Source organism: Arachis stenosperma, chromosome 4, assembly GCF_014773155.1.
Source record: "Arachis stenosperma cultivar V10309 chromosome 4, arast.V10309.gnm1.PFL2, whole genome shotgun sequence".
NCBI lineage: Eukaryota > Viridiplantae > Streptophyta > Magnoliopsida > Fabales > Fabaceae > Arachis > Arachis stenosperma.
Window position 1 is genome coordinate 78,743,663 of NC_080380.1, and position 20,609 is coordinate 78,764,271.

General features: G+C 36.1%; 1 non-coding gene across 1 annotated transcript; it reads right to left on the bottom strand.

The window, feature by feature from the left end:
• Nucleotides 1-8,472: 8,472 nt before the first annotated feature.
• On the bottom strand, nt 8,473-8,576 carry LOC130978709 (small nucleolar RNA R71). Its single transcript, XR_009086327.1, has one exon. It is a non-coding gene; the product is annotated as a small nucleolar RNA R71 (small nucleolar RNA).
• Between the last annotated feature and the right edge of the window lie 12,033 nt (nt 8,577-20,609).

The following is a 20,609-nucleotide window of genomic DNA, read 5'->3' on the forward strand; positions in this document are numbered from 1 at the left end:
TGTAGCCAGTTATGGATTCTCAAGACTTGTGACCAATGACCTTGGATACTTAGTTTCTAAAGTTGATGGTGATTATTTCAATCCTAAAGAGATCAGTAATATTCAAGATCTTCATTCAAATAATGGGGTACTATTTTAGATTGGCAAACTCTTCATTTAATACTTAAACTTGAATTTCTTAAACATGAGTCTTGGGTTTTGTAATCTGGTTTGTTAATCATTATTGTATAGTATATCATTGTTTTTAAAATTTTACAGGATTCTCATTACTTTGTTATTGGGACGATTAAGGAAGTTATGGATGAACCAGATTGGTGGTACTACACATGTGTGTGTGGTCATGCCGTTGTTGAGCATGAGGAACTCTACCTTTGTGATGCTTGTGGTTCATGTGTTGAACATGTTATGGTCAAGTGAGCTTCATATGTAACTTTATTATGGAATAGATTAATTAATAATCTTTTGGATTTTTTGGTAGTTCTTTGTTATGTGCCACTCTATGTGTTGTTAAGCAGATTTTTTGGTTTTAGTTATCATTCTTGGTTGTTAATTGTGTTAGATATGGGATTCGGGTAAAGATTCAGCATGGTGGATGTGCTGTTTTGTTTGTTCTACTTGATAATGTGGCAACAAAACTATTTGGAAAAACCTGTTCTGAAGCATTTCTCAGGATAGAAGAAGAATTTCCTGTTGATCCTAGTGTGCTTGCAGTATGAACTCTTTCATAGTAAACCTCATTTAATCTTTATTATTTATATTTTGTACCGTCAGCCGTCTGATCAATCACTAAAGCTATAATACAAAATAATATATATTTTAAATATTATTTTATAGAACACAAAAGCTTCTATTATTGTATTTACATTTAATATTATAATTTTGTTATAGACAGAACAAAATTTATTTAAATTGTCATATTATATACGTAATATATATTTAATATTAATTTTTTTAAGATTTTAATATATACTTTTTCGATAATTTAGTACATAGATTTTTAACTTTTTTTCATGTATTATTTATTTTAGTTTTAAAGACCAGTAATTTCTTTTGTTGTACAGATATGTTGCTTTTAATATTTATATACTATTTTATTTCTGTTTTGGACTTCAAGCTAATATCTGAAACTTATAAAAGAATCTAAAACATAAAAAAAATGGTAAACCTGATTAACAGGTTAGGTTTTTAAATCCAGACCATTCAAATAAAATATAATAAATAAAGAGTTCATATTTAACGAATTAACAAAATGTGCAACACTCCATACTTAACAAGGAGTGTTTAAGGATGAGCTTTCATTGTTGCTGGTTTTATTTGCTTTTAATTACAATAGTATTGGATTAATCTTATCGATTATAATAATCTTGGAATCTTTAGTATTGGTTTATTTTAGTTTCATTACTTTGTTCGGTGCTCAATGGGTTGAAACATTAGAAGTCATCTTCCTCAAAACTTTCTCCTTCTTTACCGAGACCTCAGCCCTATCTTTCTCTTTTCTCCTTTTGCTAGCTGTTGCCACTCTCGCGTTCCTGCCTTGATCTTCTCTGTGGTTGTTGTGACCCCGATTCATCCGTCACCATCGTCAACCCAGTTTTCTTTATCCCCATGCAGTTTGTGTTTCTGGATCGTTTCTTGGATTATCCGAGTTTTCTCTCTGTCAGAAAATTGTGCATCAAGGTTACCCACTTTGATCGACATTTTCGATCTCAAATCCCCTCAGAACAGTATTCCTATCATCATCGTGTTTTCTATAATTTGTTTGCTTTTCTTTCAAATAGAATTCTAATTTACTAATTTTTATACTGTAATCTATTGGTAGATAAAAATGTGTAAGAGATTAATTGAGAATGCAGTTGGTTTTAGATCTAAATTTGCAACCGAGTTCCACTGAAAATCGAGTTGGGGTCGAAAAATTTGCAAGAAAGTTAAGTTAAATAATTTTTCTTCTAAGCTATTTGTGTAGAAACTATGTTCAATTGTGATCGGTTTTTTCATTTTTCTCACCAGCTGTTTTGGGTTATTTGGTTTCTTTGTGAGTGTGTTCAGGTAGTGAAGGAGACAAGGGTTTCAAGTGGAAGCATGCAAGGGACTATACCGTTTACACAGGGGCTCTTGGGACAGTATACTTGTTTTCCGTTGTAGGTTTTTTTTCCGTGTTTGGTCTTAGGAAAATAGTGTCCTTAAAATCTATGCTGATAAGAATCAAACTAGGATGTCAACATTTCTTGAATTGAAATATCTCCAAAGTCTGTTGTTATTGGGAGCTCTACTATATTTAAAAGAGAACAATTTGAAAAAGGGATACCATTTTTTATATTCATTTTTGTTTTAGGTTAAAAACAAAATTATCGACGACAAAACAAGTGATTTGTTGATTTTGAATTAGTGTGGGTTGGTTTCAAATTTATCTTTTTTTTTGGGTATAGTTTTTACTTTCTTTTTCAGCTCTCTTGGAGTTCCAGCTGAGCTCTTGGGCATGATTGTTAAAAGTTTGTAGCTTTTATTTTCTTTTTGTTTGGGTGAATCTTGATCATGTGTTCTATCTCGCCACTCATATTGATGGGAAACATTATAATTATATAGTCAAAGATCGCATGAATCAACAGGTATAATTTGTTTATAGATATATAGATAGATAGATGTATATAGATTCATAGATAGGTTGATATGACATAGCTATATATAGAGGTATGAGTATATGTAATTTAATTAGGTATGGATACATTTAATGTCATATGTCAATTAATCAATCAATCTATGCAAGGACTTCAATAGAAACGTATTCTACAAGCTTTGCATTACAGAGTTGCTCATTTCTCTACTTTAAGTAGTGATGAGGTAATGGAGTATTGTGCTGATCTCTCAAAAGCTATCACTTGTTCCTTACTTGCTTTTCTTCTTTTGCATTCCTTTCCATTGAGATAATACTCAGATCCGACACAGTTTTCTCTTGCCAACATTTTGCTTTCTGTTTTTTTTTTCATCTACATTCTTTCATCTCTACTATTTATAAGATGAGTCTTGCTATTGATGCTCTTGTGAAAATCTCTCCATGGAAGGAAGCTTGGAGTATTGAGGCTAAGATCTTGACCATTTGGGAAGATGCTATGATTGTTAATGAAAATATGCAGAAACTCTTACACATGGTCTTGATGGATAAGCAGGTGAATATGTGTGTATGTGTGTGTGTGTGTGTGTGTATGTTCTATCAAAAACTCACTTTTTATTTAACTAAGTTCTGTTTTTTTAAAATTGTATATGTGATAATTTTCAGCATGTAATGTCTCATGGTATAATATTTATAAAGGCTGAGATTTTTTTTCTTTTTTTTTTTTTTCAGCACCACATGATCCAAGCAACTGTTGAGGATGATTTGATCCCAACTTTTATTGATCAATTAAAAGAAGGAGATGTATTCATTATTTCCGACTTCAAAGTGATACCTAATCATGGATTGGTGAAGGTTACAAGACATCGGTTTCTCGCATCCTTTTCAAGTGTAGTACCTCTGTTGTTGCAGCTGCAAGTACAGTCATACCTAACCCTGGTTTAAGTCTAACTTCTATGGACCAGATTCTTCAGAAGTGCATTGATTATGAGTACTTAATAGGTAAGTTTCACTTTTTCAAATATGAACCATTATAAAGGTATTTAAATTGATGTTAATAAAAATTCAACCAAATGTCTCACGGTATTCTATCTGAGGTTTAATCTTGTCTTCTATAATTTTACTAAACAGATTTCGTCGGGGTCCTTTGAGGATTGAAAAAGAGAAGGGATGTTGAGTGCAATGGAAAGATATTGAAAGTTCTAACCCTTGAAGTTTTTGCTGATGGGTATCAATTATGTTTCTGTTTCTGATCCTTTTTTAAATTACCTTGTGTCTGTTTTTCTTTTTTTTTACTACTCTTGAATTATTCTATTGTTGTCCATCTTTTCTTGTAATCATTACCCAGGAAGAAAATCTCCTGCAATTTTGTTGGTTATTGTCCTGCTCTTATAGACATGAATACTTTGAAAAGGTACCAGAGACCACCTATTGTAATTCTGCAATCTTTCAAGATCAAAGTCAATGGAGGTGAAGAGTTGTCCATGTTGCACATGTCTCTGTTTGATTTGTTTAAATATTTTTTTATACGAATGAATAGTTTCTTTATGAATTAATTTCTTCTTATTGTCTTCTCTGATTTGTAGATAAAGTCAGTCTCCAAAATGTGATCAATATTTCCCGAGTTTTGATCAACCCTGATATGTAGGAAACTATGAATTTTCTGAATCAGTTAGTTTTATTCAATTCTCCTTAACTTTTGCCTCTCTAAACTCAAAATTTGCACCTCCCTCTCTATCACTCACTCTCTCTCTATCTCTCTCTGTTTCTTTCTCTCTCTCTTTGTGTTCCTCTATAATTGTCTTCCTGAAATTCTTTTATCCTAATATTAATTTTTTTTAAAATAGATACGGTATTTGATGAGCGGATAATTCATAAGCTTTTTGGCATTGTTTTTAGGTAGTTTTTAGTAGGATCTAGCTACTTTTAGGGATGTTTTCATTATTTTTTATGCTAAATTCACATTTCTGGACTTTACTATGAGTTTGTGTATTTTTCTGTGATTTCAGGTAATTTCTGGCTGATTGAGGGACCTGAGCAAAACTCTAATAAAAGGCTGACAAAGGACTACTGATGCTATTGGATTCTGACCTCCCTGCACTCGAAATGGATTTTCTGGAGCTACAGAGCTTTCCAGCAATATATAATAGTCCATACTTTATTCGTGATTAGACGATGTAAACTGGTGCTCAACGCCAGTTCCATGCTCCATTCTGGAGTCAAACGCCAGAAACACGTCACGAACCAGAGTTGAACGCCAAAAACACTTTACAACTTGGCGTTCAACTCCAAGATAAGTCTCAACTCGTGTAAAGATCAGGCTCAGCCCAAGCACACACCAAGTGGGCCCCGAAAGTGAATTTATGCATCAATTACTTACTTTTGTAAACCCTAGTAACTAGTTTAGTATAAATAGAACTTTTTACTATTGTATTTTCATCTTTGGTCTCAGTTTTATTTTATTATTCATCTGAGGAGACTATTGATCACGTTTTGGGGGCTGGCTATTCGGCCATGCCTGAACCTTTATCACTTATGTATTTTCAACGGTGGAGTTTCTACACACCATAGATTAAAGGTGTGGAGCTCTGCTGTACCTCAAGTTTTAATGCAATTACTACTATTTTCTATTCAATTCGACTTATTCTTATTCTAAGATATTCATTGCACTTCAACATGATGAATGTGATGATCCGTATTATCATTCTTACCTATGAACGCGTGACTGACAACCACTTCTGTTCTACCTTAGACCGGGCGCATATTTCTTGGATTCCTTAAGCAAAATCTTCGTGGTATAAGCTAGAATTGATGGCGGCATTCATGGGAATCCGGAAAGTTTAACCTTGTCTGTGGTATTCCGAGTAGGATTCCGGGATTGAATGACTGTGATGAGCTTCAAACTCGCGATTGTTGGGCGTAGTGACAGATGCAAAAGGATCAATGGATATTATTCCGACATGATCAAGAACCGACAGATGATTAGCCGTGCTGTGACAGACCATTTGGACCATTTTCACTGAGAGGATGGGATGTAGCCATTGACAACGGTGATGCCCTACATACAGCTTGCCATGGAAAGGAGTAAGAAGGATTGAAGGAAGGCAGTAGAAAAGCAGAGATTCAGAAAGGACACAGCATCTCCTTGTACTTATCTGAAATTTCTACCATTGAATTACATGAGTAACTCTATCTTTATTTCGTGTTTATTATTTTTTACTATCCGAAAATCCATAACTATCTATTATCCGCCTGACTGAGATTTACAAGGTGACCATAGCTTGCTTCATACCAACAATCTCTGTGGGATCGACCCTTACTCACGTAAGGTATTACTTGGACGACCCAGTGCACTTGCTGGTTAGTTGTGCGGAGTTGTGACTAAGTGTGATTCACGTTTGAAAGCGCTACCAAGTTTTTGGCGCCATTGTTGATGATCACAATTTCGTGCACCAAGTTTTTGGCGCCGTTGCCGGGGATTGTTCGAGTATGGACAACTGACAGTTCATCTTGTTGCTCAGATTAGGTAATTTTCTTTTTTATTTTTCTTTTCAAAAAAGTTTTCAAAAATATTTTTCTTTAAATTTATCCCTTTTTTCGAAAAAAAAATATATTTCTCATCTGTTTTCGAAAATTATTCTAAATTTTTAAGAATGAATTCTAGTGTTTCATGAAGCATGTTGAAGCCTGGCTGGCTGTAAAGCCATATCCAAATTCTTTTGGATTGAGGCTTCCAACCATCAGCATAGAGGCAAGTTAATTGATATATCAGCTGTTGTATGACTGATTTATATCCTAAAGCTGGCTGGCTATTAAGCCATGCCCAACCCTTGGATTAGAGCTTTAGGCTAACATTGAAAGATTCCTGGAATTCTTATTAAAAATTTTGAATTTCTTATTTTATTTTTTCCTATATGTTTTTCGAAAAATTAAGAGAAAATACAAAAAAAAATCATAAAATCATAAAAAAAAAACCAAAAATATTTTGTGCTTTTTGTTTGAGTCTTGAGTCAAATTTTAAGTTTGGTGTTAATTGCATGCTTTAAAATTTTTTCTTGCATTTTTCGAAAATTCATGCATTCATAGTGTTCTTCATGGTCTTCAAGTTGTTCTTGGTAAGTCTTCTTGTTTGATCTTGATGTTTTCTTGTTTTGTATCTTTTATTATTTTTCATGTGCATTTTTGCATTCATATTGTCCATGCATTAAAGATTTCTAAGTTTGGTGTCTTGCATGTTTTCTTTGCATCAAAATTTTTTCAAAAATATGTTCTTGATGTTCATCATGATCTTCAAAGTGTTCTTGGTGTTCATATTGACATTCATAGTGTTCTTGCATGCATCATGTGTTTTGATTCATAATTTTCATGTAGTGAGTCATTTTTTATGTTTTTCTCTCTCATAATTAAAAAAATTCAAAAATCAAAAAAATATCTTTTCCTTTTTTCTCTCAAAATTTCGAAAATTTGGGTTGACTTAGTCAAAAATTTTTAAAATTAGTTGTTTCTTGTAAGTCAAGTCAAATTTTCAAATTTTAAAAATCTTATCTTATTAAAACTTTTTCAAAAATCAAATCTTTTTCATTTTTTTATTTATTTTCGAAAATTTAAAAAAAATTATTCTTCAAAAATCTTTTTCTTAATAGTATTTCATGATTTTCTAAAATTACACTAACAATTAATGTGATTGATTCAAAATTTTGAAGTTTGTTACTCTCTTGTTAAGAAAGGTTCAATCTTTAAATTCTAGTATCATATCTTTTAGTTTCTTGTTAGTCAAGTAATTAATTTTAATTTTAAAAATTAAATCTATCTTATCTTATCTTTTATATCATATCTTTTTCAAAAATTTGATTTTAAAATATCTTTTCTAACTTCTTATCTTCTTATCTTTTCAAATTTGATTTTCAAATCTTTTTCAACTAACTATTTGACTTTTTGTTTGTTTCTTATCTTTTTCAAAACCACCTAACTACTTTTCTCTCTCTAATTTTCGAAAATACCTCCCTCTTTTTCAAAAATTCTTTTTTTAATTAATTAATTGTTTTAAATTTTAATTTTAATTTTATTTCTTATCTTAATTTTCGAAAATCACTAACTCCTTTTCAAAATTTATTTTTCAAAAATTTCTCCCTCTCTCATCTTATTCTATTTATTTATTTATTTACTAACACTTCTCTTCACCTCAATTCACTACCTCTACCTTTACCCTTTATTCAAACTATTCATTCTTATTCACCCTTATTCCCTTTCTGATTCTACTAATAATAAGGAACCTCTTTACTGTGACATAGAGGATTCCTCTTCTTTTTCTGTTCTCTTCTCTTTCATATGAGTAGGAACAAGGAAAAGGCATTCTTGTTGAAGCTGATCCAGAACCTGAAAGGACTCTGAAGAGGAAACTAAGAGAAGCTAAATTACAACAATCCAGAGACAACCTTGCTGAATTTTTCGAACAAGAAAAGGAGATGGCAGCCGAACCCAACAACAATAATGCAAGAAGGATGTTTGGTGATTATACTACACCTACTTCCAAGTTTGATGGAAGAAGCATCTCAATTCCTGCCATTGGAGCAAACAATTTTGAGCTGAAACCTCAATTAGTTGCTCTAATGCAACAGAACTACAAGTTTCATGGACTTCCATCAGAAGATCCTTACCAGTTCTTAACTGAGTTCTTGCAGATCTGTGAGACTGTTAAGACTAATAGAGTAGATCCTGAAGTCTACAGGCTCATGCTTTTCCCTTTTGCTGTAAGAGACAAAGCTAGAACATGGTTGGACTCTCAACCTAAAGATAGCCTGGACTCCTGGGATAAGCTGGTCACGGCCTTCTTGGCTAAGTTCTTTCCTCCTCAAAAGCTGAGCAAGCTTAGAGTGGATTTTCAAACCTTCAAACAAAAAGATGGTGAATCCCTCTATGAAGCTTGGGAAAGATACAAGCAGATGACCAAAAGATGTCCTTCTGACATGTTTTCAGAATGGACCATGATAGATATATTCTATTATCGTCTATCTGAGTTCTCTAAGATGTCACTGGACCATTCTGCAGGTGGATCCATTCACCTAAAGAAAACGCCTGCAGAGGCTCAAGAACTTATTGACATGGTTGCAAATAACCAGTTCATGTACACTTTTGAGAGAAATTCCGTAAATAATGGGACACCTCAGAGGAAGAGAGTTCTTGAAATTGATGCTCTGAATGCCATATTGGCTCAGAACAAGATGTTGACTCAGCAAGTCAACTTGATTTCTCGAAGTCTGAATGGATGGCAAAATGCATCCAACAGTACTAAAGAGGCATCTTCTGAAGAAGAAGCTTATGATCCTGAGAACCCTGCAATGGCAGAGGTAAATTACATGGGTGAACCTTATGGAAACACCTATAATTTATCATGGAGAAATCATCCAAATTTCTCATGGAAGGATCAACAAAAGCCTCAACAAGGCTTTAATAATGGTGGAAGAAATAGGCTCAGCAATATCAAGCCTTATCCATCATCTTCTCAGCAACAGACAGAGAATTATGAACAGAATACCTCTAACTTAGCAAACTTAGTCTCTGATCTGTCTAAGGCCACTTTAAGTTTCATGAGTGAAACAAGGTCCTCCATTTGAAATTTGGAGGCACAAGTGGGCCAGCTGAGTAAGAAAATCACTGAAACTCCTCCTAGTACTCTCCCAAGCAATACAGAAGAGAATCCAAAGAGAGAGTGCAAGGCCATTGATATAGTCAATAAGGCCGAATGCAGGGAGGAAGGGGAGGACGTGAGTCCCAATGAGGAAGACCTCATGGGACGTCTCCCAACCAAGAAGGAGTTCCCTATTGAGGACCCAAAGGAATCTGAGGCTCATATAGAGACCATAGAGATTCTATTAAATCTCCTTCTGCCATTCATGAGCTCTGAAGATTATTTTTCCTCTGAAGAGGATGAAGATGTAACTGGAGAGCAAGTTGCTCAATATCTAGGAGCCATCATGAAGCTGAATGCCAAGTTATTTGGTAATGAGACTTGGGAAGGTGAACCTCCCTTGCTCATTAGTGAACTTGATACATGGGTTCAGCAAACTTTACCTCAAAAGAAACAAGATCCTGGGAACTTCTTAATACCATGTACCATAGGCACCATGACCTTTGAGAAAGCTCTGTGTGACCTAGGGTCAGGCATAAATCTTATGCCACTTTCTGTAATGGAGAAGCTGGGGATCATTGAGGTACAGTCTGCCTTATTCTCATTATAATTGGCAGACAAGTCAGTAAGACAAGCTTATGGATTAGTAGAGGACGTGTTAGTAAAGGTTAAAGGCCTTTACATTCCTGCTGATTTCATATTCTTAGACATTGGGAAGGAGGAGGATGAATGCATCATCCTTGGAAGACCTTTCCTAGCCACAGCAGAAGCTGTGATAGATGTTAACAGAGGAGAATTAGTCCTTCAATTGAATGGGGACTACCTTGTGTTTAAGGCACACGACTATCCTTCTGTAACAAGGGAGAGTAAGCATGCAGAGCTTCTCTCAGTACAGAGTCAAACAGAGCCCCCACAGTCAAACTCTAAGTTTGGTGTTGGGAGGCCAGAACCAAACTCTAAGTTTGGTGTTGAATCCCTACAACCAAACTCTAAGTTTGGTGTTGGGACTATACAACATTGACCTGATCACCTGTGAGGCTCCATGAGAGCCCACTGTCAAGCTATTAACATTAAAGAAACGCTTATTGGGAAGCAACCCAATTTTTATTTATCTAATTTTATTTTTTATTTTATTGTTCTTTTATGTTTCATTAGGTGCATGATCATGTGGAGTCAGAAAAAAAATATTAAAATTAAAAACAGAATCAAAAATAGCAGAAGAAAAATCACACCCTAGAGGAAGGACTTACTGGCATTTAAACGCCAGTAAGGAGCATCTGGCTGGCGTTCAACGCCAGAACAGAGCATGGATCTGGCGTTGAACGCCAGAAACAAACAACACCCTGGCGTTCAAATGCCAGGAATGCACCCTGAGGAGATCTGGCGCTGAACGCCAGAAACAAGCATGGAATTGGCGTTCAATGCCAGAAACATGCTGCACATGGGCGTTGAACGCCCAGAACATGCATCACTTCGGTGTTTAAATGCCAGAATTGCATGCAAAGGCATTCTACATGCCTAATTGGCATAGGGATGTAAATTCTTGACACCTCAGGATCTGTGGACCATACAGGATCACCTCAGGATCTGTGGACCCCACAGGATCCCCACCTACCATTTTCTCCCCTCTTCTCAACATTCATCCTCTCTTTTCAATAAACACTCTTCCCCAAAACCCTTCACCAATCACCTCAATCTCTCTTCCCAATTACCCTCTTCACCACTCACATCCATCCAGTCTTCCCCGTAAACCCCACCTACCTTCAAAATTCAAAATTTCTTTCCCACCCAAACCCACCCTAAATGGCCAAACCTACTACCTCTCCCCTCACTATATAAATCCCTCCATTCTCCTTAATTTTCACACAACACAACCCCCTCTTCTACACCTTGGCCGAATACACCTCCCTTACTCTCCTCCATCTCTTCTTCTTCTTCTTCTTCTTTTCTTTCTTCTCTTGCTCGAGGGCGAGCAATATTTTAAGTTTAGTATGGTAAAAGCATAAGCTTTTTGTTTTTCCATTACCATTGATGGCACCTAAGGCCAGAGAAACCTCTAGAAAAGGAAAAAGGAAGACAAAAGCTTCCACCTTCGAGTCATGGGAGATGGAAAGATTCATCTCCAAAGCCCATCAAGACCACTTCTATGATGTTATGGCCAAAAAGAAGGTGATCCCCGAGGTCCCTTTCAAGCTCAAGAAAAATGAGTATCCGGAGATCCGACATGAGATCCAAAGAAGAGGTTGGGAAGTTCTAACCAACCCCATCCAACAAGTCGGAATCTTAATGGTTCAAGAGTTCTATGCTAATGCATGGATCACTAGGAACCATGATCAAAGTAAGAACCCGAACCCAAAGTATTATCTTACAATGGTTCGGGGGAAATACTTAGATTTTAGTCCGAAAAATGTGAGGTTGGCGTTCAACTTGCCCATGATGCAAGGAGATGCACGCCCCTACACTAGAAGGGTCAACTTTAATCAAAGGTTGGACCAAGTCCTTATGGACATATGTGTGGAAGGAGCTCAATGGAAAAGAGATTCTAAAGGTAAGCCAGTTCAACTAAGAAGACTGGACCTCAAGTCTGTGGCTAGAGGATGGTTGGAGTTCATCCAACGCTCCCTCATCCCCACTAGCAACCGATCTAAAGTTACCGTGGATCGGGCCATCATGATTCATAGCATCATGAATGGAGAGGAAGTAGAAGTTCATGAAGTCATCTTCCATGAATTCTACAAAATAGCCGATAAGCCCTCTACTTTGGCAAGGCTAGCTTTTCCTCATTTTATTTGCCATCTATGTTACTTAGCTAGAGTTATCATAGAAGGAGACATCCTCATTGAGGAGGACAAGCCCATCACTAAGAAAAGGATGGAGCAAACAAGAGAGCCCACTCATGGAACCCAAGAGACGCATGAGGAAGCTCATCACCAAGAAATCCCGAAGATGCCTCAAGGGATGCACTTTCCTCCCAACAACTATTGGGAACAACTCAACACTTCTCTTGAAGATTTGAGTTACAATATAGATCAATTACGTGTGAAACATCAAGAGCACTCCATCATTCTCCATGAAATTAGAGAAGATCAAAGAGTAATGAGAGAGGAGCAACAAAGGCAAGGAAGAGACATAGAAGAACTCAAGGACATCATTGGTTCTTCAAGAAGAAAGCGCCACCATCACTAAGGTGGATTCATTCCTTGTTCTTATTTTTCTGTTTTTTCGATTTTTATGCTTATTATGTCATCTATATTTGTGTCTCTGTTACATGATCATTAGTATGTAGTAACTATGTCTTAAGGCTATGAATAAATCCCATAAATCCTTCACCTCTCTTAAATGAAAAATATTTCTAATTCAAAAGAACAAGAAGTACATGAATTTCGAATTTATCCTTGAATTTAGTTTAATTATATTGATGTGGTGACAATACTTTTTGTTTTCTGAATGAATGCTTGAACAGTGCATATTTTTTATCTTGCTATTTATGAATGTTAAAATTGTTGGCTCTTGAAAGAATGATGAACAAAGAGAAATGCTATTGATAATCTGAAAAATCATGAAATTGATTCTTGAAGCAAGAAAAAGTAGTGAAAAAGCAAAAGCTTGTGAAAAAAAAATGGCAAAAAAAAAATTTAGAAAGAAAAAGAAAAAAGCAAGCAGAAAAAGCCAATAGCCCTTAAAACCAAAAGGCAAGGGTAAAAAGGATCCAAGGCTTTGAGCATCAATGGATAGGAGGGCCCAAGGAAATAAAATCCAGGCCTAAGCGGCTAAATCAAGCTGTCCCTAACCATGTACTTGTGGCATGCAGGTCCAAGTGAAAAACTTGAGACTGAGTGGTTAAAGTCGTGATCCAAAGAAAAAGAGTGTGCTTAAGAGCTCTGGACACCTCTAACTGGGGACTTTAGGAAAGCTGAGTCACAATCTGAAAAGGTTCACCCAATCATGTGTCTGTGGCATTTATGTATCCGGTGGTAATACTGGAAAACAAAGTCCTTAGGGCCACGGCCAAGACTCATAAAAGTAGCTGTGTTCAAGAATCAACAAACTTAACTAGGAGAATCAATAACACTATCTGAAATTCTAAGTTCCTATAGATGCCAATCATTCTAAACTTCAAAGGAGAAAGTGAGATGCCAAAAATGTTATAGTATATTTTCTTCTTTTTATCCTAATTGATTTTCAGTTGCTTGGGGACAAGCAACAATTTATGTTTGGTGTTCTGATGAGCGGATAATTCATACGCTTTTTGGCATTGTTTTTAGGTAGTTTTTAGTAGGATCTAGCTACTTTTAGGGATGTTTTCACTAGTTTTTATGCTAAATTCACATTTCTGGACTTTACTATTAGTTTGTGTGTTTTTCTGTGATTTCAGGTAATTTCTGGCTGAAATTGAGGGACCTAAGCAAAACTCTGATAAAAGGCTGACAAAGGACTGCTAATACTGTTGGATTCTGACCTCCCTGCACTCGAAATGGATTTTCTGGAGCTACAGAACTCCAAATGGCGCGCTCTCAACAATGTTGGAAAGTAGACATTCAGAGCTTTCTATCAATATATAATAGTCCATACTTTATTTGTGATTAGACGACGTAAACTGGTGCTCAACGCCAGTTCCATGCTGCATTCTGGAGTCAAACGCCAGAAACACATCGCGAACTAGAGTTGAACGCCAAAAACACGTTACAACTTGGCGTTCAACTCCTAGATAAGCCTCAGCTCGTGTAAAGATCAGTCTCAGCCCAAGCACACACCAAGTGGGCCCCGGAAGTGGATTTATGCATCAATTACTTACTTCTGTAAACCCTAGTAACTAGTTTAGTATAAATAAAACTTTTTACTATTGTATTTTCATCTTTGGTCTCAGTTTTATTTTATTATTCATCTGAGGAGACTATTGATCACGTTTTGGGGGCTGGCCATTCGGCCATGCCTGAACTTTCATCACTTATGTATTTTCAACGGTAGAGTTTCTACACACCATAGATTAAGGGTGTGGAGCTCTGCTGTACCTCAAGTTTTAATGCAATTACTACTATTTTCTATTCAATTCAACTTATTCTTATTCTAAGATATTTGTTGCACTTCAATATGATGAATGTGATGACCTCTGACACTCATCATCATTCTCACCTATGAACGCGTGACTGACAACCACTTCCGTTCTACCTTAGACCGGGCGCATATCTCTTGGATTCCTTAAGCAGAATCTTTGTGGTATAAGCTAGAATTGATGGCGGCATTCATGAAAATCCAGAAAGTTTAACCTTGTCTGTGGTATTCCGAGTAGGATTCCGGGATTGAATGACTGTGACGAGCTTCAAAATCGCAATTGTTGGGCGTAGTGACAGACGCAAAAAGATCGATGGATCTTATTCCGACATGATCGAGAACCGACAGATGATTAGCCGTGCTGTGACAGAGCATTTGGACCATTTTTACTGAGAGGATGGGATGTAGCCATTGACAACGGTGATGCCCTACATACAGCTTGCCATGGAAAGGAGTAAGAAGGATTGAAGGAAGGCAGTAGGAAAGCAGAGATTCAGAAAGGACACAGCATCTCCTTGCACTTATCTGAAATTCCTACCATTGAATTACATGAGTAACTCTATCTTTATTTCGTGTTTATTATTTATTACTATTCAAAAATCAATAACCATCTATTATCCGCCTGACTGAGATTTACAAGGTGACCATAGCTTGCTTCATACCAACAATCTCTGTGGGATCGACCCTTACTCACGTAAGGTATTACTTGGACGACCAAGTGCACTTGCTGGTTAGTTGTGCGGAGTTGTGACTAAGTGTGATTCACGTTTGGGAGCGCTACCAAGTTTTTGGCACCATTGTTGATGATCACAATTTCGTGCACCAGTATTGCGAGCACCATTTCAGTAGACTCCGTAGTAATGAGGTTGGGGATTTAGTATGTGTAATTGATGATGAATCTTTTGATTGGAAGCTAATACGGACTATTGATAATCTTAAGGGAAACAATGAGGTACGCACTATTACTTTTTTAACATCTTTTAGTGCTATGTAAGAAGTACTCATGTTAATTGATTTTTTAAAATTGTAGACATCCTTACCCATTAAATTCATTAATTTTTTTTAATAGGATGGACAATTCTTTGTGGTTGGAAATATTAAGGAGATTGTTGAAGATCTGGAGTGGTGGTTTTTTTCTTGTGTTTGCGGTCATCCTATTGTAGGTGATGATAATGTGTTCCATTGTCAACTGTGCAGTAGAGAGGTTCAGCATTTTATGATAAGGTAAATCCAGGTTATGATTTACAAATTTTCTTTCGTGTGTTCTGATTCAATAATATAAGTAGCCATCATGTATCAGCCTCTTCTTGCACTCAAAATAGGTGAATCTCGTATTTACTTTCTTTGTTATAGTTACAGGATTAAGATACTTGTTGAAAACGGGACTTCTTGTGGAATGTTTGTCTTGTTAGACAGTGCAACCACTAAGCTATTAGGGAGAACCTGTTCTGATGTCTTTTTGTTGTTAGAAGATGAAATGGATGTATGGTTTATCCACTTAGATTTTATTGCTGTATACTCTATGAATAAGTATATCTTATACTTCATTTTTGTCCACTAATTAGTGATCACTTTTCAATATCTATGATAGAGAATTGAGCACGGATACTGTCCACAGTTTTTTCATAAACTCCTTGGAAAAGAAATTGTTTTCAAAGTTCAAGCAAAGAGGATTAGCACTCAGGGTTATTGTGGTACCTTTAAAGTCATCAATGTCATTAGTGATGCACATTTTTTCAACAAACATCAGGCTGATCAGTGCATCAAGGTTAGTACTCTTTCTTTATGTTAGATATGAATGAATTGGAGGAATCATTTTTATATATAGTTTGTTGATCCCTATTTTCTAATTATTTGGCTGTTGTTTTGAATGGTTTTCAGGGCTATTGGCTTTTTTTTGGAATTACACTCACACTATGTAATTTTGCACAACTAACCAGCAAGTGCACTGGGTCGTCCAAGTAATACCTTACGTGAGTAAGGGTCGATCCTACGGAGATTGCCTGCTTGAAGCAAGCTATGGTTATCTTGTTATTCTTAGTCAGGATACCAATAGGGTTCTTTAGTTTCAATTAAAAAAAGTGAAGGAGCATGAAATGAGTATTTGTTACGCAGTAATAGAGAATGTGTTGGAGTTTTGGAGATACTTTGTCTTCTGAATCTCTGCTTTCCTACTGTCATCTTCTTCACGCACGCAAGGTTCCTTCTATGGCAAGCTGTGTGTTGGTGGATCACCATTGTCAATGGCTACCATCCGTCCTCTCAGTGAAAGAGTACAAAGTACAGATCTAAAATGTCATGAGATACAAAATAAATCTCTAGAAGTTTTTTAAATACTAAACTAGTAACCTAGGTTTACAGAAAATGAGTAAACTAAGATAGATAGTGTAGAAATCCACTTCTGGGGCCCACTTGGTATGTGCTGGAGCTGAGACATGAGCTTTTCACGTGCCTGGGCTGTTTCTAGAGTTAAACAACAGGTTGTAACCTATTTTGGGCGTTTAACTCCAATTTGCAACCTATTTCTGGCGTTTAACGCCAGAATGGAACATGGAACTGGCGTTAAACACCAGTTTACGTCATTTATCTTCAAGAAAAGTATAGACTATTATATATTGCTGGAAAGCCTTGGATGTCTACTTTTCAACCCAATTGAGAGCGCTCCAATTGAACTCTTGTAACTCCAAAAAAGCCATTCCGAGTGCAGGGAGGTCAGAATCCAACAACATTAGCAGTCTTTTTTCAGCCTGAATAAGATTTTTGCTCAGCTCCCTCAATTTCAGCCAGAAAATACCTAAAATCACAGAAAAACACACAAACTCATAGTAAAGTCCAGAATTATGAATTTTGCCTAAAAACTAATAAAAATATACTAAAACTAACTAAAACATACTAAAAACTAAATGAAATTACCACCAAAAAGCATATAAAATATCTGCTCATCACAACATCAAACTTAAACTGTTACTTGTCCCCAAGCAACTAGATAAATAAAATAGGATAAAAAGAAATCAAGAAGCAATAATATCTCAGAGTTTTAAGTGAAGCTCAGATTTTAATTAGATGAGCGGGACTAGTAGTTTTTTGCTTCCGAACAGTTTTGGCATCTCACTTTATCCTTTGAAATTAAGAATGATTGGCATCCACAGGAACTCAGAATTCAGATAGTATTATTGATTCTCCTAGTTTAGTATGTTGATTCTTGAACACAGCTACTTTATGAGTCTTGGCAGTGGCCCTAAGCACTTTGTTTTCCAGTATTACCACCGGATACATAAATGCCACAGACACATAACTGGGTGAACCTTTTCAGATTGTGACTTAGCTTTGCTAAAGTCCCCAATTAGAGGTGTCCAGAGTTCTTAAGCACACTCTTTTGCTTTGGATCACGACTTTAACCACTCAGTCTCAAGTTCTTCACCTGGACCTTCATGACACAAGCACATGATTAGGGACAGCTTGATTTAGCCACTCAGACCAGGATTTTATTCCTTGAGGCCCTCCTTTCCATTGATGCTCAAAGCCTTGGATCTTTTTGCCCTTACCTTTTGGTTTAAAAGGCTATTGGCTTTTTCTACTACTCCTTCTTTTTTTTCACTGCTTTTTCTTGCTTCAAGAATCAATTTCATAATTTTTTAGATCATCAATAACATTTCTCTTATTCATCATTCTTTCAAGAGCCAACAATTTTAACATTCATAAAATTCAATATAAAAAATATGCACTGTTCAGGCATTCATTCAGAAGACAAAAAGTATTGCCACCAAATATAAATAATTAGAGTTTTCCTTATTAAAAACTCGAAAAAAAAGATATTGCCTCTTTATTCTAAAAATCTGCTATTTTATTCATGTTTGATGATGATGAGAAAAATAAATTATAGCTTAATTGGAGATAAAATTAAAATAGAGATACTAATTACTACTACTCATATATAACTTCTAAGGTAAATTCCTAATAAGAACAATTATCACAGAGTTAAGACTAAGATTAGGACTCAACAACCTTTATTTTGGGAGGTGGATGCTCATTTAATCTGTGGGGTGCTTGGTCCTTCAAAAGATAGCTTCTGACGCTTCAGTTCCTTAAGTTCACGCCTTTGCTCTTCTTGTTCCCCAAGCAGTTTGCAAAGCATGCTACTTTGATTTTGCTGTTCTTCCTTTTGTTGGTCCATAGCTTCTTGCAACATGGTGACAGATGCTTCAAGACGCTCTCAGTATTCAATTTGAGGGATTTCTGGGAGGAACTCCTGTGCTTTCCTCTTGATGGGGTCGTCCTGCACTTGTTGTCCTTCTATTGACTTTTTGGTGATTGGTTGCTCAACTGAGATATACTCATTTACTCCCATCTTCACCCCAGTATCTTTACATAGCATAGAGATTAAGCTTGGATAAGCCAATTTGGCATCTTTGGAGTTCTTGTTTACAATTGTGTAAAGTTCACAAGAGATCAGCTGATAAACTTCCACTTCTTTTCCCAACATAATGCAATGGATCATTACTACTCTTTTGATGGTGACTTCAGAGTGGTTGCTAGTGGGTAGTATAGAACGCCCGATGAAGTCCAGCCAGCCTCTGGCAACTGGTTTGAGATCTCCTCTCTTGAGTTGGTTTGGGACACCCTTTGTGTTGGTTTTCCACTTGGTTCCAGGGAGGCATATGTCCTCTAAAATTTCATCCAAGCCCTTATTTGTTCTCATCATTCTCCTATTAAAGTAGTATGGGTTATCTTGCAGTTGAAGCAGCTTGAAGATCTCTCTTATTTTGTCAGGGTGAAGGTGAACAACCTTCCCTCTGACCAGAGTTCGATAGTCATAGAAGGCGGTTCCAGCTATTCTCTGCCTGTCTGTTTGCCACAGATTAGAATAGAATTCCTGAACCATGTTTCTTCCCACCTTTGTTTCAGGATTAGCTAGAATTTTCCAGCTCCTATTTCGAATTTGCTCTTGGATCTCCGGATATTCGTCTTCTTTCAGATCGAATTTAACTTTCGGGATCTCTGACCTTAGACCCATTATTTTGTAGTAATGGTCTGAATTTTCTTTGGTTAAGAACTTCCCTTGATTCTAAAGTGGTTTTGGAATATTCTCTTTCTTGCCTCTTGGAGTGGTTTATTTTTCCTTAGGAGCCATGATCTTAGTGGGTATTGGTTTAGTGATCACGGATAAACACACCAAACTTAGAGGTTTGCTTGTCCTCAAGCAAAAGAAAGGAAAGGAGAGGGATAGAGGGAGAGCCAAGTTCGAATTGTGGAGGAGAGGAGGGAGCCGAACGTGGATTTAAAGGGAAGGGGGGTGGGTTTTCGAAAATTTTGAAGAAGATATGATAGAAGATATGATTTGTAAAAGATAAGTATGATAGGAAAAATATGCACTTTTAAAATTTAAAAGATATGAAAGATATTTGAAAAAGATAAATCTAAATTTTGAAAAGAAGATATGATGAGTTTAAAAAAGATTTGAGAAGAATTTAAAAAGATTTGAAAAGAATTCAAAAAGATAATTGAGTTTTGAAAAAGATTTGAAAAGAAGTTGAAGAGGATTTGAAAAAGATTTATGTTTAGAATTAAGATACATTTGATATCTTTGAAAAAGGATTTGAAATATTATGCAAGAAATTATGGATGGAAACATAAAAATTTGAAAAAAATCAAGTTGGGAACAAAAACTTCCTCCCTTCCACAATCCTGGCGTTAAACGCCCAACTGCTGCATGTTTTGGGCGTTTAACGCCCAATTGGTGCTTGGTCTGGGCGTTTAACGCCCAGCTGTTGCTTCTAGCTGGCATTAAACGCCAGAAACTCCTTTATCACAGGGCATTTTTTTGAACACCCAGGACGCTGTAAATCTGGCGTTAAATGCCCAGAAGCTGCTTCTTTCTGGCGTTTAATGCCCAGATGGATATCTCTACTGGCGTTAAACGCACAGTAGATGCTTCTTTAGGGCGTTTAACGCCCAAAATAGCTCTTACTGGTTTTTTCGCACCAGTGAGCTTCTTTTTGCTGTTTCATCCTCTGAATCCTTCTATAACTCTGTGAACTCATGCAATTGCTATTTTATCTTGAAGAATAATTAATATGAACCTGTAAAATTATCATGTAAGTAACAAATAAGCTTTGTTGATGGCTGGGTTGCCTCCCAGCAAGCGCTTCTTTATTGTCTTTAGCTGGACTATTACTGAGCTTTAATCAAGTCTCAGTTTTGAGCATTCTTGCTCAAAATTGCTTTCAAGATAATGTTTGACTCTCTATCCATTAACAATGAACTTTTTGTCAGAATCATTATCCTGAAGCTCTATGTATCCATATGGTGACACACCTATAA